This window comes from Pleurodeles waltl, chromosome 1_2 (assembly GCF_031143425.1).
Source record: "Pleurodeles waltl isolate 20211129_DDA chromosome 1_2, aPleWal1.hap1.20221129, whole genome shotgun sequence".
NCBI classification, from domain to species: Eukaryota; Metazoa; Chordata; class Amphibia; order Caudata; family Salamandridae; genus Pleurodeles; species Pleurodeles waltl.
The window spans coordinates 585,977,617-586,005,233 of NC_090437.1; positions in this window are offsets into that span (position 1 = coordinate 585,977,617).

Genomic DNA, 27,617 nt, shown 5'->3' on the forward strand with positions numbered 1-27,617 from the left:
TTTTTTTTTTTGCATGCTCACCCAAGTTTTTTTTTTCTTTATCCTATTTCTGCTGCCTTTAGGGCTATGTGCACTTTACCACTTTTGAACAATAGTAAAGTGCCCATGCTGCTTTCCCTCTAAAACATGTTTTGTTCATTGCTCCCTATTCGGCCTATTCAATTATTCAGTAAGTCCATTTTAAATGGGGCCTTAAGTATATCTATAGTATGGAAAGTTAAGTGACATATGTAGGCTGAGGTGTATGTTTACACTACCCACAGATATAACACGCAAAAACAGAGACTGCCTCACAAGTTTAGATGTTCGAGATCCACAGACATGATTGTTTTTCATTAACGGGTGTCATTTCTCCATGAAGACAAAGTAGAATTTCCGCACTAAGAGATTATATTGATGCGGCACGCATGTATACTGCATAATGAATGAGGGATGTGAGAATGCACTTCATACTTCATCATTTAAAATGAAAATTAAGTATTATATTAACATGAATTATTCAGCATAAAGGCACTGATAGGACTAATACTTAATTACAAATGTATACATTTATTTCAGATCTTCCAAGCTACTCTGTTATGCAACTGAAATGTAGGTCCTTACATAAATGTAGCTAGCAATTAATCCCAATAAAAAACAAATCTTTAAAATTATGTCACAACTTTCACAAGTCAATCCTCAATATTGCGGAGAAAAGACATATTTTTGTTTCATCTGTGTAGCATCAACACATCTCTATGACAAACAAGGATTTTCAGTCCTTACAAAACTTACATTTTAAAACATCTACGAAGCCAGTGACTAAATATAGCTCATAGATCCTCACAACATATACCGTGTAATTCTTAAACACTGGACAAAAATAGCCTTGAAGAAGTCGTATTGCCGATACACACAGTCAGCTGTATCAAATGACATCAGAAGTGAAGGGGAGCACTATATACTTGTCATTGCATTCAAATCTAGTTACAACTTATATTAGACACTGATAAGGACATTCTTGCCACCTGCATGTGCTATGTGTGCTTATAGTGTTATATATTCTATTTAACTCCTTCGCTGCCAGGCCTTTTCCCCTCAGGTGGCAGGCATTTTATTTGCTAATTGGGGCAGTTCGCGCTAAGGCCTTCAAATCTTTTTGTCCACATAAGTTACCAACGCCAAATTTGCGTCCTTTTTTTCCAACATCCTAGGGATTCTAGAGGTACCCATACTTTGTGGGTTCCCCGGAAGGAGATCACAAAATTAGCCAAAAAACATTGAAAACTTTGATTGTTTCAAAAAAATGCGAAAAAAGGGCTGCAGAAGAAGGCTTGTGGTTCTTTTCCTTGAAAATGGCATCAACAAAGGGTTTGCGCTGCTAAAATGACCAGCTTCCCAGCTTTCAGGAACAGGCAGATGTGAATCAGAAAACCCAATTTTTCAACACAATTTTGGCATTTTACTGGGACATACCCCATTTTTACTTATTTTTGTGCTTTCGGGCTCCTTCCACTTAGTGACACAAATGGGTGTGAAACCAATGCTGGATCCCAGAAAGCTAAACATTTCTGAAGAGTAGGCAAAATCCTGAATTTAGCAAGGGGTAATTTGTGTAGATCCTACAAGGGTTTCCTACAGAAAATAACAGCTGAAATAAAAAATATTGAAATTGAGGTAAAAAAAACAGCCACTTTTCTCAACGTTTTACTCTGTAACTTTTTCCTGCAATGTCAGATTTTTTAAAGCAATATACAGTTACGTCTGCTGGACTCTTTTGCTTGTGAGGATATATAGAGCTTGTAGGTTCATCAAGAACCATAGGTGCCCAGAGCCAATAAAGAAGCTGCACCTTGCAATGGGTTTTCGTTCTGTACCCGGTATACAGCAATTCATTTGCTGAAATATAAAGAGTGAAAAATAGGTATCAAGAAAACCTATGTATTTCCAAACTGGGCACAAGATTAGGTGTTGAGAAGCAATGGTTATTTGCACATCTCTGAATTCCGGGGTGCCCATACTAGCATGTGAATTACAGGGCATTTCTCAAATAGACGTCTTTTTTACACACTGTCTTACATTGGAATGAAAATGTGTAGAGGAAGACAAGTGGCAATAACACCTATTTTGCTATTCTATGTTCCCCCAATTCTCCAGATAAAAATGGTACCTCACTTGTGTGGGTAGGCCTAATGATCGCAACAGGAAATGCAACATAGACTCATCAAATTTTGACATTAAAATCTGATGTGTTTTTTGCAAAGTGCCTAGCTGTAGACTTTTGCCTCTAGCTCAGCCGGAACCTAGGGAAACCTACCACACCTGTGCATATTTGAAAACTAGACACCTAGGGGAATTCAAGATGGGGTGACTTGTGGTGCTCTCACCAGGTTCTATTACCCAGAATCCTTTGCAAACCTCAAAATGTGGCCAAAAAAACAGTTTTTCCTCATATTTCGGTGACAGAAAGTTAGCACCCTTCATCATCGGGGTCCCACCCAAGACACATAGCATGTGCTGCGATGCCTGATTACACTGGAGCAGGTTTTGTCATTTTTAGCATACATAGTAGTTGAATTTGGCATGAGGGTGATTGATAGTTCAGTAGGTCAAATTTTATTAACAAGAGATTTCACAAAAGTGAAATGCACTGTTAATAACTGAAAGGCCAAAAACTGAACCAATGACTCACAGCTCGTGAGCTGTAAAGCCGTGTCTAGGCACCAACCGCTTTACAGTCCATTTGCACACTTTTCATACACGACATGCACAAGACCATTCACGCCGTCAGCCGCGGGCCCAGCTCATTACAACACCCATATCAACAGACAGTGACATTCAAGGGCCCATCACTTTCAGAGCACCACTCCACGCACACCCCCAGCCAAGCACCACCCCACACTCACCACCAGCCAAATGCCACTCCACGCATACCACCAGCCAAGCGCCACTCCACGCACACCGCCAGCCAAGCGCCATTCTACGCACACCTACATCACTTTTTTTTGTTTTTAAACAACAAAGAAACCACTAACTGATTATAAGTACAAAACTACAAACACAAAACCTCTACCTGAATACATGACAGTAATGGCAACAGTGAAACTGAACATGTGAAAATATAAAACAGGCAGTTTACGCACACGGTATTTCCCAAACATTTTTTGGGGTGTGGTAACTCCTGACACAGCCTGCCACCACACACAGTCCAGGCTTTGAAGGAAAGTCCGGGCAGTACATCCTGCTTTCCTTCAGGATACCTCTTCGGGCACAAACTCTACATTTCTTAGTTGAAAAGTATTTTTTGGGACTAGGAGGAATCTGATCAGGAAAGTGGCCATCTTTCAATCTAGCCACATCTCCCACAACTGCTACTCTAGAAACTCTTGCATGATCCACCATAATAAGGCTCTCTATCACTGACTCCTGAAATTTAACAAATTTCATCCTTCAATCCTTAAACACTATAAAAGCATTAAAAGTTGCCAGACTGAAGAAATGGATGGCCAACTTTTTATACCACATGTAATACTTATGAACTGCAGTGTAGGGTTCCAACTTCTGATCTACTCTTTCAACACCACTCATGTGCTTTTGTATTCTAAAATGCAAACAGCCACAGGTGAAGTACTCTCATCATGGATGGTAGTTAGCATGTACACATCCCTCCTGACTACAAATTTCAAAGCTAGCAGCACATCATTCCGCAAGGCACTGCACTGTCCCCTCTCAAGTTTTTTACAGACAAGCTCCTTTGCATAGCCTTTCCGGTTAGGCAGATTGTGCCACAAGCAACAGCGGCCACTCTGAACAACTCCTTGAAACAACTGAACTCCAGAGTAGAAGTTATCTACATAAAAATTGTGACTTTTGTTAAATAGTCGTTTAGCTAGTTCCCACACAATTTTCTCGCTAACTCCAAAAGTGGGTGGACAACCAGTGGGGTCAATACTAGAATCCCTACCAGTGTAGACACAGACATTATAAACATGTCCTGCACTATTTCTGACAACATATACAATTTAATTCCATATCGTGCCCTCTTGCTGGGAATGTACTGCCTAAAACCAAACAGGACCAAAGACGCGTCTACACTTATTTCTTTGCCTGGCACATAGACCTCTGAAGACCGATCTACAAAATGATCAAGGACAGGCCTAATCTTAAAAAGATGGTCACAATCGAGTTGATCTCGTGGCAAGGCTAAAGCATTGTCAACAAAATGCAGCATCCAAAGAAGAAGCAAAGACCAATTATGAGTCATTGTTGCAGGAAATATAGCCATTGCCATCAAGGGCCTAGTTCACCAATAAGAAGCCAATGATGGCTTCCTTATCAACCCCATCAAAAAAGTCATACCCAAGAACTTTTTCATCTCTTCCAAATTTGTGGGAATCTAATGGGTAGCTCCAGACTGAGGTCTAAGTCTGGCAGCGTTGTCCCTCAAATACTGCTCCGCATACAAATTAGTCAGCTCAACAATCTCTTCCAAAAATACATCATCCATAAACAACTCAAAGAAATTGACAGGCAAAAAGTTTTCTGTATTTACTCTACACCCTGGGAGACTAATAAAGACAGGCAACTGTGGTTGCTCCATGTTTGGGGCAACCAAGGTGTCAGGTCTTCCAATGGGAAGTCTTTCAGCCGCTGGCTGGCCATTGGCATATCAATGTCCTCCTCGAAAACAGGCCCTTCATCTGCACTGAGAGTGGCTTCCTCATCAGAAGATTCCTCTCGGACAGAAAACTCACTCCCAGATTTTCTGTATCCTCCTCTGCCTCAGATGTAGAGTCAGTCTCATAATCATAGTAAGAAGACCACTCAAAAAGCATGCCTACAACCTGCTGAGTGGTCACTCTGCGGCTAGCAATGATCCTTTCTAAGAAGTGTAAAGTGACAAATGCACCAACAACAACTAGCAGTGTCTAAAATAAGTAATAAACAAAGTGTGGCTTTATTACAAAGAGTTATGTACTCAAAAACGACACCACTCACTTGCCTGAAAAAACTAGACTCACCAGCAACTAATTTGCACAGACTCAGCAATCACTAATGATATCCCACTAAAAAGAAAAGAGAAAAGCATATTAGACATAAGACAACACAAATATTGTGCACAAATCTAAGGACAATTTCACACACAATCCTGTTGGTGCTGTAATACCTCAATGCTCCAACCACGAAGGTGAAAACACAAAACAGTATAGAAGAGGGAATGAGACCTTAAAACACAATGATTGTGACTGATTAGAGCTGGTCCTTTACCTGGTCAAGAGATTGAACTGGGAAGCAAATACTTATAAAGTGGACATGATCAGTCTATTTTATGGTGGGGTGAAACAAGAAGTTAGTGGTGCTCTGTAACACTAGAGTTGTCCCCTACTATTTAAACATGAGAACACGCATCACAGAGTGAGAACTGCTGCTCCAGTAGACACCAGAATGCAATCACTCTAAAGTAAACAGCAATGATTGGGTCTGTGCGAGCATTGCATAGACTGGTCAATGGTGATCTGTATTGATACATAATTACCTTTCTAAAAATCTGTGTTTAGCTACTGATAATTCAACATTTGCTTTAAGCACCAAGCAACAAGAAGCACCCCCTTATAAACTGAAAAGTCAGTTTGCTAGCTGGCCACTGAACATTCAATACATTGTTAATGACTGTTTTGGTCCATGATCCATTTAAAAAATGGAGCACCTAATTTCTTGACTAAGTCCACATGGGTATTTGAACATGCTTTTCCAGAAGACCCTACTTCAAGATTTTGTGGAGTGGAAAATTGCAAGATATTTGGAACAAATGAAGTGCTACCTACGCAGGACCTAAACAAACCATTCACGGTTAGCAAGAAGTATCTTGTGATCAACTAAATAGCTAGTTTTTGATGAGACTTTCTTTACTCATATGAGTCCTTTAAACAATTATCTACATCAGTGTCAAACCAGGGAGAGTTTAAATTTCTGATCATCAAGAACGCTTCAGTGGTAGACTGAGGAACATCTCTTAAGTTAATTGGAATTGTACCTGAGACACACCAGTAACCACAACAGTTTTGAACCCACTTATTTCTATTAGTGAGCTGGACGGCAAGGTCAGGTGGTAAGTTGCATTCACATTTGAGACCAATCCAAGGCAATCACAGAATGATTTCAATGGTTGACCCCACATCCACTTCTAATGTTTCTAGTGAGATGGATTGAACTCTCAGAGCTAGAATGTTCACAGTTTTTGATGGAAAAGAAAACACCAAAAGGCCTTCACCTCCATTCCTCAAGTCATCTATGTGGATTGGAATTAATCTGCATGTCCTCATCTGTTTATCTGAATAACTGAATTACAATTCAAATTGGAAAACATTGGAAGTCATGAACACCTTACTCTTCTTTCTCCATAAAGACTAGGATCAAGAGTCTGTATTTTTTTCAGGGAGATTCCCTTTTATAACCTTTCACAAAACATTGGAGTAATTTTCCATGTTTCAAAATAGTCTCCTGTGTTTATGAACTTTGGCATTTGCATTAATTACAACGTTTTCTTGTTTTAGTTTTATCTTCTTAAACTAAACTTTGGTGTGAACCATTAGGGGGCATATTTATGCTCTGTGTGCGCCGGAATTGTGTCTTTTTTTTGACGCAATTCTGACGCAAAACTAACTCCATATTTATACTTTGGCGTTAGACGCGTCTAGCGCCAAAGTCCATGGAGTTAGCGTCATTTTTTAGCGTGGACACCTACTTTGCGTTAATTATATGCAAGGTAGGCGTTCCCGTCTAAAAAATCGACTCCGAGGTATGTGCGTCGGATTTATACTCCTGGGCAAAATTCACGGCCGGGAGTGGGCGGGTCAAAAAAAATGACGTACGGCCGCTTTTGTGACGTTTTTTAGCGCCTGCAAAAGGCAGGCGTTAAGGGACCTGTGGGCTCTGAAGGAGCCCAGAGGTGCCCTCCCATGCCCCCAGGGACCCCCCCTGTCACCCTTGCCCACCCCAGGAGGACACCCAAGGCTGGAGGGACCCATCCCAGGGACAATAAGGTAAGTTCAGGTACGTTTTTTTTTTTTTTTTTTGGGGCATAGGGGGGGCCTGATTTGTGCCCCCCTACATGCCACTATGCCCAATGACCATGCCCAGGGGACATAAGTCCCCTGGGCATGGCCATTGGGCAAGGGGGCATGACTCCTGTCTTTGCTAAGACAGGAGTAATTTCTATGGGGGTTGGGAGTGAAAAAAAATGGCGCAAATCGGGTTGAGGCGAAAAAATTGCCTCAACCTGACTTGCCCCATTTCTTGACGCCCAAGCCCCATATCCCCCTACGCCCGCGCTGCCTGGTGTACGTCATTTTTTTTAACGCACACCAGACGGCGCCGGTGGCTAACGCCGGCTAACGTCATTCAATAAATACGGCGCCCGCATGGCGCTTCAGAATGGCGTTAGCCGGCGCTAATTTGTTTGACGCAAAACTGCGTTAGCGCAGTTTTGCGTCAAAAAGTATAAATATGGTCCTAGATTCTTTATTTCATAAATTATGAAAATTTGGTTGTGATATTACTTATAGCAACTGCCTTATTTCTGTGTTCCAGCAACCAAACATATTTCAAAGGACCCTTATGGAAGCCTGTTTTCCTTTATGGACTGAACTTTAGGAAATAGCTCAACAACTATTTTCTCACACTGATGCCAAAAAATTAAAAGTGAATCAGTGTGGGCTTAACAATAGCTAAACTTATCCAGCAATACATGCACATGTTACCTTACCAAGTGCAAGTTTCATACTTTTCTTTTTAATTGTTGTTAATCGTGACTTCTGATTTTTCTTTTTTTTACAGAAATGGTGGTTGATGGGGTCACCCTGTCTGCACCATCAGCAACTACCATGAGGGAAATATAAAAATTAAGAGAACTCCTGTAAAGCCCTACAGTGAGGTCAGAGCTCTGAAAGTATATTAGAAAGTGAGACATGCGAGAGATGTTCCCTGTGATATAATCTGAAGATGAGTGAATGTCACTGAGGGGAAAGGTACCCTGAGTTATCACCCCCTTCACTACATTCTTAGTACACATGAACTGTCATTTAGAAGACTGGAATTGAAGGACAGAAAGGATGTGAGGTAGCCATAGGTAGCCATAGAGGCAGAGACAAACAGGAATTCCTTGTCACCCTTAAAGAGCAATAGTGGCTCATTCGATGAACATGAGAAATCAAAAAAGGAAGTGGCAGCTCATTTGCTATCAGTGAAGATTTAAGTTTCAGAAAGGTTTTTATGCTCATTTAAAAAAAATTGTACTGGGAGATAAGGTGTTGAGAAAATTAACTCCAAACAGCACAGATGCAATGCAGATACTATAATGGGAATATACTATACATTACTTGTACAATAAGGGCATTCTGATGAGAATGTTTGGGAAAACCAATGACCTGAATAAACTCAATGAGCTCAATCAACGGTTGAATTAGGGTAAGCAATCTTAATAAAAATCATGCTTTTCTGCAAGGTAGCCTACTTTGACTAACAGTTTGGTAGATTACATAAACATTTAGCTGCCTGAGCTCCATGACACTGCCAAAAATTTTGCTTTCACAAAGGACTAATAGGTATGTCCACAGAAAGCCCCATCATTAGGCCCATCCAAACCTAAACTGTATGAAAGTGTGACCTAAGACTTCCAAGGGAAGCTGGTGATTATTAACCTATATTGATCATAGAGATAGAATCAGATCGATTTCCTCTGAAGGGAGTATGGGAAAAGTATTGTATGGTACCTCCACCTGCTACATTCATTACAGCATTTCAATTGCTTACCTGTGTTCTGGCAATCATTAGGGTCACACTTAGAGCCCACAATAATTAGTGCAAGATCTTCTTTTGTTATTGCTAGAACGTGTTTAATCCAAATAACTCTCAGGACTTTTTACCAGCATCAGGCAGTTGATTGATTGGTGGACTTGCATTACCTTGCTCAAATTCAAAACTGCTGAATCTCCTGCCTTATATACCTACCCTCCTGTTCATAATGCTATTCATCATTGATTTACCTAGTGCCATCAGGTTGCGCTCCACTGTTTCTTCTTCTTGGTTTCTCTAAGCGAGGAACATAAATATTTTATGTTTATCCAAAAGACAGCCAAAATGTTGGTTAAGTGGAGGTGAAGAGATGTAAGATCATATACATTTAGGGTACTCCATCATAAGGTGTACCAATCATTCAAGCGACAAATTGGCTTAATTCCACAAGGTCTGCTATAAGGGCACAACCAATCTGCCTCTCCTATCAATCATTTATTTTATGATTGCTTTTAACCCTGTACAGCATTCATCTGCCTTTTTGCTAGGTTGCCACTCTAGAAATAATACATACATACAAACATAAAAGGTCACCAGATACTCACATAATAAAAGGTTAGTGTGTAATAGGAACAGTTTTGGAGATATTCATGTCTCAAATCTTAAATTTAGTACACTTCAGGAACTACTACTGTTACATGAAGTATTTATTTTTTCAGGAATATGCCAATACAGTTTAGCAGTGTAGCACATGTTACCTAACACTCAGATGTTAATAGGATACAACTTAACACATGTACCACCCACCATTTAAGATTAAGGGATGATAGGAAAAATAAAATAGTGAATAGTCTTCTCATAGTCCACATATGGCTACCACCAAAACTGATAATGCACAATAGTAGATGGGGAAGTTGAGTATTTAAACACAGATATGTTCCCTACAGTATTTTGCATGGTCTAGGACATTCTTTGCACACAAAGAAATGCATCAGGTTAACTGTATGTTGACTTACATCAAAGGATAAGCATAAGGGTAATCAGCATGAGCTGCTCCTCCTAAATAGACAACATCTACAGAAAAAGTAATTGTCATAGCCTTCTGCAATACCAAGACAATCCAGTCCCCATTTCTCAGAAGGTTAGGATTAGGCTATTTTCTATCATTATGCTGATTTTGAGCCAAACGAAAGAGATCCAAGAGAGAGTATTTGAAACGTTTTTAGTATTTTAGATGCTAGGAAGCAATGAAATCAACAGAGCCAAGAAAAACATTATTTTAAGCAATTGCTCTACAGAGAGCTTGCTAGCAGAGGTTGATAGCTGTGGCCATAACCACCCCACACACTAAATAGGGGTTTATTATACTGATGGTATTCAAGACTTTACAATTTGATTTACAAGCCCCTCTTTGTTAGACTTACAGTGTTACTGGAAAAGTTGACACTATTACCCTATAAAAAGGTGTGATACAGTTCAGTACAATGTTTTTTAAGGGGAAAGCCCAATTCCTAATATCCTATATCATTCATACTATCAACTCAGAAACTTATCTTGATCCTGTAAAATAGAAAAATGGAGGTCCGATGGATCATGTTATAGAGACTAGATGGAAGTCAATTGTTGCGCAAACTAAGAGTCAGGATTATCTCTACGAGGTTTGTTTGCACACCCATGTGAACTGAGGGGCATATCTATACTCAGTATGTACTGAATTAGCATCATCTTTTTTACGCTAACTCAGCGCAAACCTAACTCCATATTTATACTTTGGTGCTAGACACATCTAGCGCCAAAGTTATGGAGTTAACGTAATTTTCTGGACGTGGAAACCTACCTTGCGTCAATGAGATGCAAGGTAGGCGTTCACGTGCAGAAAATGACTCTATGACCCTTGCGCCATATTTATCCCCCATGCTAAAATCATGCACGGGGGATGGGGGCCTTAAAATAATGGTGCTAAGCTTGATTAGCGCCATTATTTAACGCATGGGTATGGGCAGGTGTTAGGGGACCCTGTGGGCCTTTTTCCATGGTCAGAGACCATTGAAAGAACCCACAGGTGCCCTTCTCTGGCCCCAGGGACACCCCAAACCACACCAGGAAAACAACTAAGGATGGGGGGGCCCCATCCCAGGTAAGTCGAGGTAAGTAGAGGAGAGTATATACATACATATATATTTATTTTTAAGTGTCATTTTTAAGTGCCATAAGTTCCTCTACATGGCACTGGGCCCAATGGCCATGCCCAGGGTACATAAGTTCCCTGGGCATGGCCATTGGACTGGGGGGCATGACTCCTGTCTTTACTTAGACAGGAGTCATGTCCATGGAGGTTGTGTGCCGAAATATGGCGCTAATCAGGTTGGAGTCATTTTCTTGACTCTAACCTAACTAGTGCCATTTTTTGATGCACAACCTCCAATTTTCCTTACGCCTCCACCACCCGGTGAGCGTCAACTATTTTGACGTTAACTGGGCCTTACTGCTGGCTAACATCATACCATAAATATGACCCCCGACCGGCATCTTGGGATGGCGCTAGCCGGCGGTATACTTTTTGATGCTAAACTGCATTAGCGCAGTTTAACATCAAAAAGTATAAATCAGGGCTTTAGTTCAATACACCAACTCTTGAATGTGAAAGACATTTTATTGTATCCCCGCAGGACTCCAGTCAATAAATATTTGAAGTGGCGTCAGTGCTTTTGGGTTACTGATAGTCCTCTAAAGAGGAATTCAGGGATGCAGTGGGCAGTTGAGAAGCCACATTTTGCTCTTTACAATGTGTTACACACAAAATGCACTAAGATAAAGAGATTTTAACTAAAAAGCATTTTTTCAACGGTTTCATACTGTTGATTAACATATCTAAAGTAATCATGGAGAATATTACTAAAACAAATGCATGTTGTGAAAAACAAGAACAAAATTAACATGTTTACCACAGCAAAAATGTTGTCTAGAAACCTACCACCCTAAAACCTAATTCCATGTGCTGCACTATGAGAGCATGGAGCAGTGTAACTTGCATTTAGAATTTCTTAGGGAGAATCAATGCCCTGCCTACATGTTTACAGCAAAGCACTGTAAGTAATAGAAGTCACAAGTGCAGTTTTCCTCCGAAAGGAAAACACGTGTTGAAGCAGCTCCTCTCCTCCCACATTTGGCCTAAAGCCAGCTTTCAGCAGAAAACTAAATGTGGCAGCATCACAACAGTATGGAGGTTTGTCTGACAGTATCTTGCATGATAAACTAGAATGAAGGACCTCTCCTTCCAATTGTTTGGATGGGGAGCCCTTTATAGTGTATCTTATCAGAGATGGACATTTGTGACATATCCTTAGAAATGATTGATAACAAATAAGCTAAAAACACATCAATTTAGGCTACACTGTTTATATCATTGTTCTTGTCTTACCTTAAGATAGCAATAACAAGGCACTTGTTCCAGACTGATATCACATCAGGGGTCATATTTACAAGGAGCTTTCAATGCTGTTGCATAATTTTTTATGCTCCAGCGATGCACTCTTTGCTCCATATTTACAAAGTGATGCAGTGGGCTCAATATGTCAGTTTTTGTAGGTGTGTATTAAAATCTACCTGCATTAGAATCAGCTGTACCACACAGCTTATAATATGTGCAGTGTATGCTTTACCTCGCAAATTCTCACTCACAACTGATGCAGTGATGTTTACAAGTTTTGCACTGTGCCACGCATCTTTATGATGCATTGCTTTCAGCCTGTATTGCATCAAAATTCCTATGCCTCTGTAACCCAGATGTAGGAAATGTTGCAGTGGTTGTGTGTGACAGGACTCTGACAAGCTGAAGTAACTTAAAACACTGAATAAGATATAAAATCACATCTCCTCAACTATTAGTAGGTCTACACATGTAACAATCATGTTGTCGGACCCCTTGAACAACTTGGAACCATGGGACCTGAGATATTAATATCCAATGCAGCAATGCAATGAGACGCTGTGTGCTCCATGTAAGGGACAGGCCAAGATTGTCGCACACCTATAGAGGAATGGGTCCCCAAGTCCAGCCAAGCATACTCCAAAGCACAACAGGTAAGAACACACATAAGGTAAGTAACAGATGAATTGCCACATTATATTACAACATATACTGGTATCCACTCACATGCAAGTGTCACTCAACATGTCACACATACTTAGGTCTCTACGTACACATAAGTAGGCTATGTCCACTGTGATGCGACACGTAGTCATACTTGTCTGAATTACACCCAGGACCAACGTACTAGAGTACAAGGTGAGTTTTTCCATCATTTTCCACTCAATTACATTGGTCCCCACACATTAGGCTACTTGCATTAGTCAGAACTGACACCGCCTATGTTTTTGATGCCTTGCTGAAGTTACACTTGTCTTAAGTCCAACTTCAGCAATGCACCACTTATAGCCGTGATGCATTGTATACATAGTGTTGTAACCTGTCTTGCAGCAGTGCAAGTAATTTTGACACATTGTTGACTTAGCACAGCTACATTCCTTGTAAGTATGTCCCAAGGTGTCTTATCTAGATCATTGTCTGCAAGTCAGGTGCCTTATCAATGTCATTGTCTGAAGGACTTGACACTTTCACAGGTAGACATGTCAATGATTTTGCAAAGATACAGAAAATTGGGTCTCGGCTCAAGATGGAGACTGGCCTTATGGACTTTACATCACAATGGCTTCATTAAGCGGGCAGACTTTTTAATAAATGGAAAATCTGGACTTAAATCAAACCTCTGATTAACGTTGACAAGCTTTGGCTTTTGTGGTCCTATAACGTTCTTGATGACATGTTCACTCACATGGATCCTAACACCTTATGAGAAAGTAAGAAATTGGTGGGGAATTTAGTTAACATCTGTTTTATGAAGAAACTAGGGAGCTGGAATAAATATTTGCTACTAATTTTAAAAATCTATATCTATGATACCATTTCTAATAAAAGGATGAAAGAGGGAAATATAGTTTTGAGCCAGGAGATATGACAAAAAATTTAAGGGGTTAATTGTTTGATTTTGATGGGAGCATATTTTCACAAAATGTAATTTGACTCCAAATAGTATATATATATATTTGTACATATATATATATATATATATATATATATATATATATATATATATACAGGTGTCCACAGTGTTTGAATAAAATACATATTTGGTGTCCTAATCAATGTTTTAAGTGCAAAGCCATAGAAAGTGGAGACTGGCCACATATGAATTGGAAATTGTTGTAAACCGGATAGGTTTTGGAATTCTATTTTTAAATATCTAGAACATAAACTGCAGGAGCAAATCCCCCAAAGTCCTATTCTTCCTTTGTTACGCCATTGCCCCATACAGGGAACTTCATTGAGATCAAAAACTAATATTTGTTTCAATGTTGGTGGCACGATTACTTCTATTGCAGTGATGGAGGTCAAAGCTAATTACCTGTTTTACAGAATGTTTAAGAAAATGAAGAGGTTTAAAGAGAGGGAGAATCTATTCACTGTACACTCCTACAATATGAAAAAATTGTAAGCTGTGGGTTCCTTTTTAGTTGATGTAGATTAAACTGCCACATGTATAGGGGCTCTGGAGTAACTTTGGGCATGTTATAATGGAAGAATTTATGAAGTTTGTCTTTGGTATTATTGAAGAGCCTCTAAGGTCTATCTCAGTGGGATTTTTAAAGCTGTGTGTAGGAGGCTGGCCTGCGTTGTAGTGGGTACCTTGGGTACTTATACCAGATCCAGTTAGCCCTTATTAGTGAAGTAGTAGTGTTCTAGCAGCTTAGGCTGAGAGAGGTAGCTATAGCAGAGCAGCTTAGGCTGAACTAGGAGACATGCAAAGCTCATGCAATACCACTTATAGTTACACAGTACTTATACACAAGTAAAGACAATACTCAGTGTTACCAAAAATAAAGGTAGTTTATTTGGGTGACACAGTACCAAAAATATCTTAGAGGCAATACTCCTTCTGAAGGTAAGTATTATACACAATATATACAGTAGAGACCAAAATTAGACAAGTAATTAGTCATAGAATAGTGCAAACAATAGGAAATGCTATAGAATGAAATGGGAGAAAATTGGTCTAGAGGCAGCACAAACCATATACTAAGAAAGTGGAATGCGAATCAAAAATTCCCCCCTAGACAAGTGTAGTGTGTGAAGAATCGCTGGGAGGGTAAGAATACAGTAAAGGTAAGTAAATTACCCCCCCCAGAGCCTAGAAAAGCAGGAGTAAAGTATGGCAAGTTTCCTTAGACACACTACACCTCGTGATATGGATTATTGCAATAGCCAACCAAGTCCTGCAAACAACAACTGCTGGATTCCTGGACCTGAAGACCTGAAAAAGAAGGGGACCACGTCCAGAAGTCGAAAGAAGTTCCGGGAAGGACAGGAGCCCCTGCCAACCCAGAAAAGGGTGCAAAAGAAGAGTCCCTGGTTGGACGAAGACTGCAGAAATGCACCCTAGGAAGATGCCAGTGGGTTCCTTCATGATGCAAAAGATTTCCCATGATGTGAAGATGGATGCAGATGTAATTTCGTGTTGGTTATGACAAATGTGCATTTTTCATCAAAATGGCTCTGGCTGGTCCCAGGAGGGACCTGGGGGCCTCAACTCTGTGTGAGGAAGAAGAGTGGGCTCTCAGCACTTTAGAGAGCCCTCAGGATGCTAGACAGCCCCCATGGGAGCCCCAGGACACGGGGACAAAGGAGGTGGAAAACGCAGTTGGTGCAGCACTACAAAGAAGGGTCCCACGCCGCCAGAGGTCAACTGAGCGAGATGAGCGTCACAAGATAGAGTGCTCGAGACCTGGGCCAGGCTGTGCATGAAGGACTTTTGCAAATAGTGCACAGAGGCCTCAGGAGGTGAAGAAGGTGTGGTGCACAGGGGTACTGTCGTCCTCAGGGAAGGCCAGGTCTTACCTCCTCCAAATTGGGTCAGCAGGACCTCAGGACAATCTATGTTGATAGGGTCCACCCTCTGTGTTTCTAGGAGCACGCTCGTCGCTGTGAGAAAAGTCCAGGAGTACTGGTCATTGACTTGGAAGGTGCCTGCATAAGCAGGGGAGTGACTCTGTCACTCCTCTGGAGATTTCTTTGGTCCTTCTGGTGCAGACAGAGAGTCCTCAGAGTGTGCACACTGTGGAAACTGTTGCAGTTGCTGGCTGGAGCCAAAGTTGCAGATGAAAAGTATCCCTTGTGGACACTTTGTTGCTGTTACAGCGATTCCTGGAGCAGGGTGCGGCTGATCCGAGGTCAGAGGATGAAGTAGTAGTTGCAGAGGATTCCTGCTGGAAACTTGCAAGTAGAATCTGAGGTGAACCCACAGGAGAGACCCTAAATAGCCCTGAGAGGGGGATTGGCTACCTGATCAGGTAAGGACCTATCAGGAGGGGTCTCTGATGTCACCTGCTGGCACTGGCCACTCAGAGCCCTCCAGAGTGCCCCCACACCTTGCAAAGCAAGATGGCTGAAATCAGGGACACCCTGGAGGAGATCTGGGCACCACCCCTGGGGTGGTGATGGACAGGGAGTGGTAACTCCCATTTCCTTTGTCCAGTTTCGTGCCAGAGCAGGGGACAAGGGGTCCCTCAACCTGTGTAGACTGGCTTATGCAAGGAGGGAACCATCTGGACCCTTCAAAGCATTTCCAGAGGCTGGGGGAGGCTACCCCTCCCCAGCCAGTAACACCTATTTACAAAGGGAGAGGGTGTAACACCCTGCTCCTAAAGGAAATGCTTTGTTCTGCCTTACTGGGACTGAGGCGCTTAGACCCCAGGAGGGCATAAGCCTGTCTGGGAGGTGGCAGCAGCTGTAGCTGCAGTGCAAGCCTCAGAGAGTTGTTTTGGCAGTACTGGGGGTCCATAGTGGAGCCCCCAGGATGCATGGAATTGGCTCCACAATACCAGGTTTGGAATGGGGGGACAATTCCATGATCTTAAATACCTTGCATGGCCATATTCGGAGTTACCATTGTGAAGCTACATATAGGTATTGACCTATATGTAGTGCACGCGTGTAACGGCGTCCCCGCACTCACAAAGTCCCAGGAAATGGCCCTGAACTATGTGGGGGCGCCTTTTCTAGTTCAAGTGTGCCCTCCCACTTAGTAACTTTGCACCTAACCTTCAGCAAGTGAATGTTAGACATATAGGTGGCTTATAAGTTACTTAAGTGCCGTGAAAATAGCTGTGAAATAGTGTGTGCACTATTTCACGCAGGCTGCGATGGCAGGCCTGTGGAAGGGTTTGTCTGAGTTCCTTATGGGTGGCAAAAGAAATGCTGCAGCCCATAAGGATCTCCTGGCACCCCAATGCCCTGGGTACCTAGGTACCATATACTAGAGACTTGTAAGGGGAGTCCAGTGTGCCAATTGAAATTGGTATATGAAGTCACTAGCCCACAGTGACAAATTTAAAAGCAGAGAGAGCTTAAGCACTGAGGTTCTGTTTAGCAGAGCCTCAGTGACACAGTCAAGCACTTCTGACAACACACACATTAGCCACAAACTGTGAGCACTGTGAGCACTGGGGTCCTGGCTAGCAGGATCCCAGTGAGACAGGCAAAACACACTGACATATAGGTTTTTATCTATGAGCACTGTGGTCATGGCTAGCAGGATCCCAGTGACACAGTAAAAAAACACCAACACACACTCACAAACAGGCCAAAAGAGGGGGTAACCATGCTAGAAAGAGGCTACTTTCTCACACTGTGTAATACTTGTGTATCTATCATGACTTTAAGATATTTATGAATTTGTAATACTAATATATGTCTGGATCAAAACTGTACCTCCAAAAAGCATTGTTACATCACATGCCCTGACCTTTCTATGGACTAACCTGTCTATTACCCATAGGTGCCAGCAAGACCCGACTGTATCTTATAATATTTTATAACATGGAAATTGATTATGGACATCTGTGATCCATATGTCATGCATAAAAGGAAAAGTTCAATTAACAACAGTCCAAACTGCTATACTGTATTTACTGTATTGTCATCATTAACATCTTTTTCACAAGAGTGGACACTCTACCACCTCACTCGGTCCAACAAATTATCAAAATTGTCTTTTCCTAGGTTGAAGACTCCTGCAAACACTCATCCTAATTATTGCGCTTGTTTTGCTACTTTATTCTGTGTTACTGGCTACACTGCCCTTCAACAAAAGAGAAAGACATTCAAGAGCTGGACTTGTTTATTGCACAATACCTTGCTGTCTAAAATGGTGTGAGTAAAAACTGATAGTCATAGATCTATCATTCTAGTGAATCCTAGTCAACATTTCATTAGGACCATAGGAAGCTTTTACTCTAATATCACCATATACATAATACCAAATGCATTTTCTCATCTGTACAATGATATACAACATCAAAATACAACAATTGTAATTGCATCTGTTTTAGTAAGGGTGAGGGCATTTGCATTGCATTTGATGTGCAAGTTATGGAGCTTCACAAAATAAAATGATGGAGGGGGTGTTGAAACTTTTCAAACACTTACCCAGTCACAGATCTGGGTTTAACCTATTGATATTTTGCTTCCCGCATCACCCCAGTTCACACCCAGCTATTTGCAAATCAGTCTTGACCCTGCTCAGGTCTCTATCCATCATCCTTTTGTGTTGCTAAAGTTGCCCTAATCGGGAAGGGTATGTCCAGATGTGGGGCTTGTGCTCACTGTGCCACTGGATTCAAGCTAGCCTGGCTAATGAAGGGTGATACCCTGAAACCGGTCCCAAGATGCTTGTTTCCGGTCCAGGGAGAACCTAACCTGGCAGTTCACGCTGGACTTTTCCCATGTAATACAGGGACAAGACTGATTTGCATATGGCTGGGTACAAACTGGGGTGACATGGTAAGCAAAAGAACAATGGATTAAACCCTGATCTATGACTGGGGATGAGTGTTTGTATTGGTCAGCACTCCGTCCATCATCCTTTTGTGTTGCTAAAGCTGCCCTAAGTGGGAAGAGTATGTCCAGATGTGGGTTCCGTGCTCACTGTGATACTGGATTTAGCTAGCCTGGATGATGAAGGGTGATAACCTGAAACCGGTCACAGGATGCTTATTGGTGGTCCAGGGAGGACCTGGCCTGGCAGTTCTGGCTGAACTGTTCCCATGAGGATATGCATATGGCTGGGTCCAAACTGGAGTGGCATGGTGAGCAAAAGAACAATGGATTCAACCCAGATCTGTGACTGGCAGTGAGTGTTTGCATTGTCCAGCACTCTCTCCATCATCCTTTTGTGTTATTTGAGTTATGGAGCTGTCATATACTCAACACATGCTCCTGCTTCTATAAGTGGTGGCTATTGATGAAGATCAGACCCTTTGTAAGGCAAGGTGGAGTGGTTTACTCTTTTAGAGTAATAAACTATCTTTTACAAAGCCATGTGAATGTACCAAGATGTGGGATTACCAGAAGGCTCTATATTATCAGAACTGCTATTTTGCTGCCCTGAGTTTTCAGGCAACAGATCAGTGCATTCTAGATTTGGAAACAATGAAAATGAGGATTTGTAAAGCAAAGGGCAGAACTGGAAAAGCTGTAACTTAGTGATCAATCTGCAACCTGATATTTTCAAAATAGAAACAGCTGTATAGGGCACGTCACCAATGCACTATAATTGAGTTCAAACAAAACTGCAGGCTTCTGCCAGAACAAAGAAAATAAATAGGTATTAAAAAAATCTTTCTACTTAGCCAAATGTCAAACTATATTTTTGTCAACTGCCTTCAGAGCTACGGTTAGCAAGTAAATGTTAAATGACTGTCTAGTTGGTAATGACATCATCATTTTAGTCTAATCCTTTTAAAAAATGCCATGAAGAGTGAATCAGGAATATTACATGTGTAATCTGATTTCAGATACATGAATCTTAAAAGGCAGCTTCAATGCATTGCATTTTCACGCCGGTAGATGCACCTGATGTTCCAGATTCCTGAGCATTAATTTTCCTCTTACATTGCTTACAGGTAAATAAGATGCAATCAAGCCTCGACTACACCCCTTTTTTATGCCCCGTAGACTGACATTGAAATGATTCTTCTATCTCTATGCCAGAGCTCTTGTACTTGTTGAATTAGCAAATCCCATCTTTGGGAACATTATAGAAACATTTGAAATGTTCTCAAAATACCAGTATGGGAGGATGTGGTAGATGGAGTAAAGGAGTGTGAGTATTTTAATGGATTATTACATTGCATGAAGATCAAAAAAGGCAACTAAAAACAGGATGAAAGTCCTTTTCACAGATTTGTAATGTTGTTCCAGCTACCCCATCAGTTACCCCGGCTATCCCTGTGTTCCTCCTTTTTGCCTGCCTCCCTCCACTTTTTGGACACTGCTTTACTGGTTTTAGGACTCTGCGCACTTTACCACTGCTAACCAGTGCTAAAGTGCATATGCCCTCTCCCTTAAAACATGTTGACATTGGTTTATACCCAATTGGCTTATTTAATCTACTTGTAAAACCCCAGTAAAGAGCACTACATGTGCCCATGGCCTGTAGAAATGCTACTAGTGGGCCTGCAGCACTGATTGTGGAACCCACATAAGAAGCCTCTTAACCATGCCTCAGGCCTGCCATTGCAAGGCCTGTGTCTGCAGTTTCACTGCCACTTCGACTTGGCATTTAAAAGTACTTGCCAAGCTTTAAAACTCCCCTTTTTCTACATATAAGTCACCCCCAAGGTAGGCCCTAGATAACCCACAGGGCAAGGTGGTATGTAGATTAAAGGCAGGACATGTACTTGTGCAATGTATATGTCCTGGTAGTGTAAAACTACTAAATTCGTTTTTACACTGCTGTGAGGCCTGCTTCTTTCATAGGCTAACATAAGGGCTACCCTCATATACTGTTTGAGTGGTAGATTCTGATCTGAAAGGAGTAACAAGGTCATATTTAGTATGGCCAGAATGGGGATACGAAGTCCTTCTGACTGGTGAAGTTGGATTTAATATTACTATTTTAGAACTGCCACTTTTAGAAATCGAGCATTTCTCTGCACTTAAATCCTTCTGTGCCCTAAAATCCACGTCTGGCTGGTTAGTTGACAGCCCCCTCATGCATTCCACTCAGACAAACCCCAAACACAGGATGCTCAGTCACACTTGCATATATATGCATATTGAATGGGTCTTCCTGGGCTGGGAGGGTGGAGGGCCTGACACTTACATGTCAAAGCACAGTAGCCTGCCCTCACACAAAGCACTGTCACACCCCTACTGGGAAACTGGCAGACAGAATGGAACTGAAAAGGGACCTTGTGCACTTCTAAGCCACTCTTTGAAGTCTCCCCCACTTCAAAAGCACATTTGGGTATTTAAGCAGAGGATCTGACCCTGCCAACTCAGACACTTCTAGACAAGATACCACAAGAATCGACGCAAAGCCGAGCCAGAAGGAAGCAGCCTGACTTCCTAACAGGAATCGACGCAAGCGCCAGCTATGGAGAAGAAATTTGCATGCATCGGCCACCGGATTGTCGCAGCTCCTGTGTCTCTGTCCTGCATGCCCAGGATTTCAATGCATCTCCCCGGGGCGTCCAAAAACCCCGTAACCCGAAGAGGATCCCAGTCTACATGCCGGAAATCAACTCAAAGCCTGCCCTGCGTGAAAACTCAATGACGCACTGTCTGTGTGTGCTGGAAAATCAATGCGCACCTCCCTGTTTTCCACGCATCTCCTCCTCTGCGGCCCCTTGCATAAAATTTAAACGCAAACCAGGTACTCTGTGCTTGAGAGAGGCATTTGTTGCTTTTTAAAAACTAAGGGGGTGATTCCAACGGTTGGGGACCGCGGGAGCACCGCCAACAGGCTGGCGGTGCTCCCAAGGGCATTCTGACCGCGGTGGTATGGCCGCGGTCAGAAACGGAAAACCGGCGGTTCCCCGCCGGTTTTCCGCTGCCCTGAGGAATCCTCATGGCGGCGCAGCTTGCTGCGCCGCCATGGGGATTCCGACCCCCTCACCGCCATCCTGTTCTGGCGGTTGTGACCGCCAGGAACAGGATGGCAGTGAGGGGTGTTGTGGGGCCCCTGGGGGCCCCTGCAGTGCCAATGGCATGGGCACTGCAGGGGCCCCCGTAAGAGGGCCCCTAAAAGATTTTCAGTGTCTGCCATGCAGACACTGAAAATCGCGACGGGTGCTACTGCACCCGTCGCACCCTTCCCACTCCGCCGGCTCCATTCGAAGCCGGCTTCCTCGTGGGAAGGGGTTTCCCGCTGGGCTGGCGGGCGGCCATCTGGCGGTCGCCCGCCAGCCCAGCGGGAAACACAGAATAACCGCAGCGGTCTTCTGACCGCGTAGCGGTATTCTGTTGGGGGAACTTTGGCGGGCGGCCTCCGCCGCCCGCCAAAGTTGGAATCACCCCCTAAAGTCTTATTTGATCATTTCCTACAGTGATAATTCAAAGTGTACATATCAAATCTTAATCGTTTTGACCTGCATTTAACCAGATAAATATTATATTTTTTTCTAAACACTGTTGGGTGTATTTTTGTGGTGTTATACTGTGTTATTGCATGATTTATTGCACAAATACTTTACACATTGCCTTCAAAGTTAAGCCTGACTGCTCAGTGCCTAGCTACCATAGGGTTGGCTCAGGATAGTTTGGGTTGTGTGTGACTTACCCTGACTAGAGTGAGGGTCCTTGCTTGGAGAGGGGATAACCTTACTGCCAACCAAGGACCCCATTTCTAACATGTACCTTCATCACACTTCAACTTGCTTGCAGAGTTTTGCAAACCAATTATCTGGTGCTGAAGTTACCTCTGATGGCCTTGGATCTCAGAGCTAACACACTTGGCAAACAGAGCCCGTTACATACATTTACTCTGGTGGCTGTATGGGGCCTCTTATCTTCAGGCTACGTAACCCTCCAGTCTGTTCATCAGAACCTTCTTTGATCATGAGCTCCGTTCTGGTCTTGGTCCTCCTCCTAGTTCAGTCCCTAATCCTCTTTTTCTTGGCTCTTTTAGTACTCTTGGTCTTCCTCCTGGCACTGGTCCTCCTAACCCTGGTCGCAGTAGGTACTGGTTTCCTGTGCCTGGTGGTCCTGGTTCTAGCCATTCCTGGTGCTGTTCTTCCCTGATCTTGCTCTTTCCAGCACTGCCTGACCTTGTCCTTTCCAGCACCGCTTGACCTTGTCCCTTCTTTGTATTGGCCATTCTTGAAACTCCAGGCCCTGATCCCTTTATCCTAGTCCTGCTGATTCTCACCACGTTGATCCTGCTGCTCTGCAGGGCTTGGTATCACCTGGCCTTCTTGTCCTGTAGTTTCTGAGTCATTCTGGTTTGGGCCATCCTTATCTTCCTGGCCTCAGTCCCTGTCATCTTGGCGCACCTGGTACTGTATCTACTCATCCCGGTCTTCCTTATCAGATCTTCTTGGGCTGGGCCTTATCATCTAGTCTGGTCCCCTTGGTTTCCTGTCTCTGGTTGTAGGATCCTTATCACACGGGTCTCAGTACCATATATTCCAAATCCTCCTAGATCCTGCTCCCCTTGGTTCTATCCCCCAGTCCTCCCAGCTCTTTTCCTGGGCCTGCTTAATGTAGTCCTCTCAGTCCTGCTCTTCTGGTTGGTATACTCCTGGCCCTGGTCCTCCATATCCTCATGTCTCTTCTCACCTTGTTTCTCTATTAGCTTTCTTCTTAGCACTTGGTGATCCTGGCTCTTGTCATCTTCCCCTCTTCCTGTCCGTATTCTCCGTTTCCTGGGCCTCTTTATTCTCTTAACCCAGGTCTTGTTCCTCCTGTGACTCTGTGCCTTAATCTTCTTGGTCCTTTTGTGTGTGTTCTCTCTGGTACTCCTTTCAATGGCCTTCCTGGCTGTTGTACTTTTAGCTCTGGCTGCCTCGTCACCTGGTACTGTTCCTCCAAGTCCTGTACACCTAGTCTTCCTTACTCTGGTTCTGGTCTGCCTAAATCTGGTCTTCCTATTCCTGGTCCTTACAGTCCTTGTTCTCGTCCTGGTTTTCTTCCCCGTCAATCTGACCTTCTTCATCCTGGCACTCATTGTTTGAGTCTGTTTATGACTAGTCCTCTTAGTCCTGGTCCTTCCAGCCATTCAGGTGCCACCAGGCCCCTTCTCCTAGCCCTTACTGCTCCTAACTGGTTCTCTTGACCCTTGTCCCCTTGACTTGGTCCTTCTGATCCTCATTGACTTGTTCATCAGATTCCTGGTACCCTTGCTCTTGTCCTGCTGATCCCTTTGGGCCACCTGGTCTCTCACGTCTTAGGCATAGCCCTTTTAGTCCCTGCCCTTCTGGTTAAGGTTTTCCTGGTCCTCCCAGCGTTATGTATTGTCCTTGAGGTCCTTCTGGCACAATGCCTACTGGTCTTGGCCCTCTTGATCTAGCTTCTCTTGTTTGGGACCTCCCAAGTATGGTCATTTTGGTCCTGATCCTCTTGGCCATCCAAGTGTAATTCCTGTCTTCTTGGCTCTAGATGTTCTAGCTGTCCTGATCTTACTCACCATGGTCTTACTAACTCTAGGTTCTACTTTTTATTTTGCATTTGGTACACTGGGCCCAGATCCTCAGTTCCTAGTCTCCCTGGCATGCCAGGGTCTGTTTCTGTTACTCTTGGTCCTACTACTTCTAGTCCTTATTGCTCTGGTCCTCCTGAATAACTTGGCAATCAATGCCTTGTCTTCCTTGTTTATATTGGTCCCCTGGTCCCACTAGGCAATGTCCTCATTCTCCTAATCTACCTAGTTTTTTCTGGATCTGGTCCTCATCCTCTTGGCCTGTTGTTTCTGTTCCTTGTTTGCATGGTTGTGTACCAAATGATCAAAGTACTCCTTGTTCTCATCATCCTAGCCCTGCTCATCCTGTTACATACCCTCCTAGCTGTCCTTTTATCATTCTCAGATCTGCGGTCATCCTGACCATGATATCCCTTGTCCTGCTTCACCTTTTCCTCCTTACTCTGTTCCTCCTTGTGTACCAGGCCCTAGTCCTCTTTGCTCTGAGCTTCCCGGACCACTTGCTACTGGCCTCATTGGTCCTGTTAGAACTCTGGCTCTGTTTGCCTGAGTCCCTATTTTTACTCATAGTATTTATAATACTTGCCTTTATTGTGATTTAATGCCTACTAGAACTGATCCTATTGGTCCTGGCCCTTGTAGTTTGGGTTTTTCTGGGTCTAGTTCCCCCAGAGCTGGTCCTCCTAGTCACCATAATACTGATCACCTAGGTTTGGGTTGTTATGGTCTATCTTGTTGTTCTCCTCTCATGCTGGTCATCATAATCATTATCTTCTAGCCACCCAACTCCTTCCTGGTTCCTTAATCCTGGCTTGGTTCTGCTGGTCCGAGTAGCCTGCCTGGTGTCCTAATCCTCCTAGTTTGTGTCCTCTTGGTTTGGGTAGTCCTATTACTCCTGGCTATGTTGCTTGTCCTCATATTTCTCCTGATACCTGTACCGACTGGCTCTGGCCCGCTCCATCCTGGTCTGCTTGTTGAGGTCCTACTTACCCTTGTCAATTTTGTCTTGGTCTGCATGGCCGCCCCTGTGCCTTTCTTGGCTGTAGTTGGTCTTGTTATATCTGATCTTCTCAATTAGGTCCTGTTACCCAGGATGGCCAATTTGTTTTACTTGATAGTCCGGAACCTGGTCCCCTTTGGTTGTGATCTTCATGGCTCTCTTGGCCTTGTTTCATGTTTGCCTGGACGTGACCCTACAAGTAAACCTAGTCCTCCTATTTCGGGTCTTCCTATTGCCCTTGGACCTGATTCCTCTGCTTTTTCCAGTCCTTGTCTCATATTCCTACTGGTTATTGTCTTTCTGGCCCTGATCTTAACAATCCTCCTCAATCTGGACTTAGTCCTCCTGCCCGTAGTTCTCCAAGTCTTCCTGTTTCTTGTCCTCATAATTCTTCAATAACTTGCCCTGGCTCAACAGAGCTCATCTTAGCCTTTACTAGTTCTGATGCCAGGAATTCCTGTTAGTGATAGCCATACAACTAATAGGTGCTGATCTTTCAAGTCCTGATTCCTCTGGTGTTATTCCCAGGTACTCCTGCCTCTGGTTCCATGGTGTCCTCTATCATTTTCCTCCTCACGGTGACCCTTGTGAGTTTGGTCTTCCTCATCCAGCTTTTCCTGGTTCTTTTCCTCCTCAACCACTTGTTCCTGGTTCCCTATGGCTTTGATCACTCAGGTCCTCAAGAACTAGGTCTCCCTAGCCCTTGGTCTCCTTGTCCTGGTCCTGACTCTGGTTGTCCTAGGACTCCTGGTGGTCCTCCTCCTATTCATTTCCCTTCTGCAGTTGACCATTGTCCTCCTTTTTACCCCAAGTCCCTCCATAATGGATTTAATCAGGCACATCCTCCAAGTCTGTCACTTAGATTTCCTTTTTCTTTTTTTTTTCCATTTTTTTTGCTGAGACAACATTGTCAAGTACAGAAGAGCAGTAACAGTGGAAGCCCGCCCAGTGCTCCCAGACTGCAGCAGGAACTTAGCCACAAGAACGGAGTTGCCTCTAGATGTCTGGGTGAGTTGTGGGTCATTGTACATGAATGCACAACTGAAAGCTTTGCAATGGAGGTTGAAGGCAATGCAATTTTCTGACACTGCCTCAGAGTGAGTTTAACAAGCATTTAGACAACATGCTCTTTGAAGGAAATGTCTGCTTTTGCTTGATCCTCCCAAAGTTTTGATCTGATTTTGAACCGATGCTGCTGTTTTTTTCAACTTTGAAAGTGCAATGAGATCTGCTAACCAGATCTCAGCACCAGTGCTTTGACCCTTAAAAGTGTAGATTGGCTATACCCACTGGTATAACTTTACTAATGTATAACTCCATAGTATTTGGTACAAGAAGTACCAAGTGCCTGAAAGCTAAAGTGTCCTTCAAGGGCTGCATCACTGAATGTGTCATCATGGCTGACAACATGAATGCATGTCACCAGGCTTGCCACTGTAGATTTGCAGAACAGTTTTAAACTGTTAATGACTCTGTCATCTAAACTAATGGCCCAAAACTCACTTTTAAATATAGGACACCTATACAGCCGGCCTTTGAAGTAGAGCAGTGTGCCATGTATTAAATAGCAGGACATGTATATTACATGTTGTAAAAGGAAAAACCTCAAATTGTCATTTTTACTGTGGAAGGCTAGTAGACTCATTGGCGAGTACAGGGTTACATGCTGACCAAACAGCTGTACTAACTTCTGAATGGGAGTACTAAAGTTGGTACTTCAAAGTATCAAATTAATCATCACAATAATCATTACTATATGCACATGTCAACTTTAATGTAGCTTTTAAGTAAATGCAACTCTTGGAAGGTTTCTGCTTGACAAAGTTTTCCGGTGTCCACATGCAGCTGCGGGACAAAACACGGCCTTCTGCCCTTCTGGGGTTAGACCTGTCATCTCAGGGCGGTTTCTTCCCAAACGTGTTGACTTATTCCTGCATTTATTTGCTGATCTTGTTTTTGTTCCCCTTTGGGCTCTATGCCCTACTGCTGACCAGTGATAATTGACTTGTGTTCACTCCCCTAAACATGGTTCAATTGGTTAAAACTTGATTGGCATATTTAATTTACTCATACAGCCGTTATAGTGTGGTATATCATATACCCTGGGCCTGTAAATTAAATTCTAGTAGTGGCCCTGAAGCACATATTGAGCCTGCCACTTATGCAGCTCCATAAAACATGTCCACGGCCTGCCATTACAGCCTGATTGCAGTTTTAAACTGCCAAATCAACTTGGCAATATAACCCATGTGCTAAGACTTAAATGCCCATTTTATTGCACAAAGGTTTCACCTAAGGGTGGCTTAGGT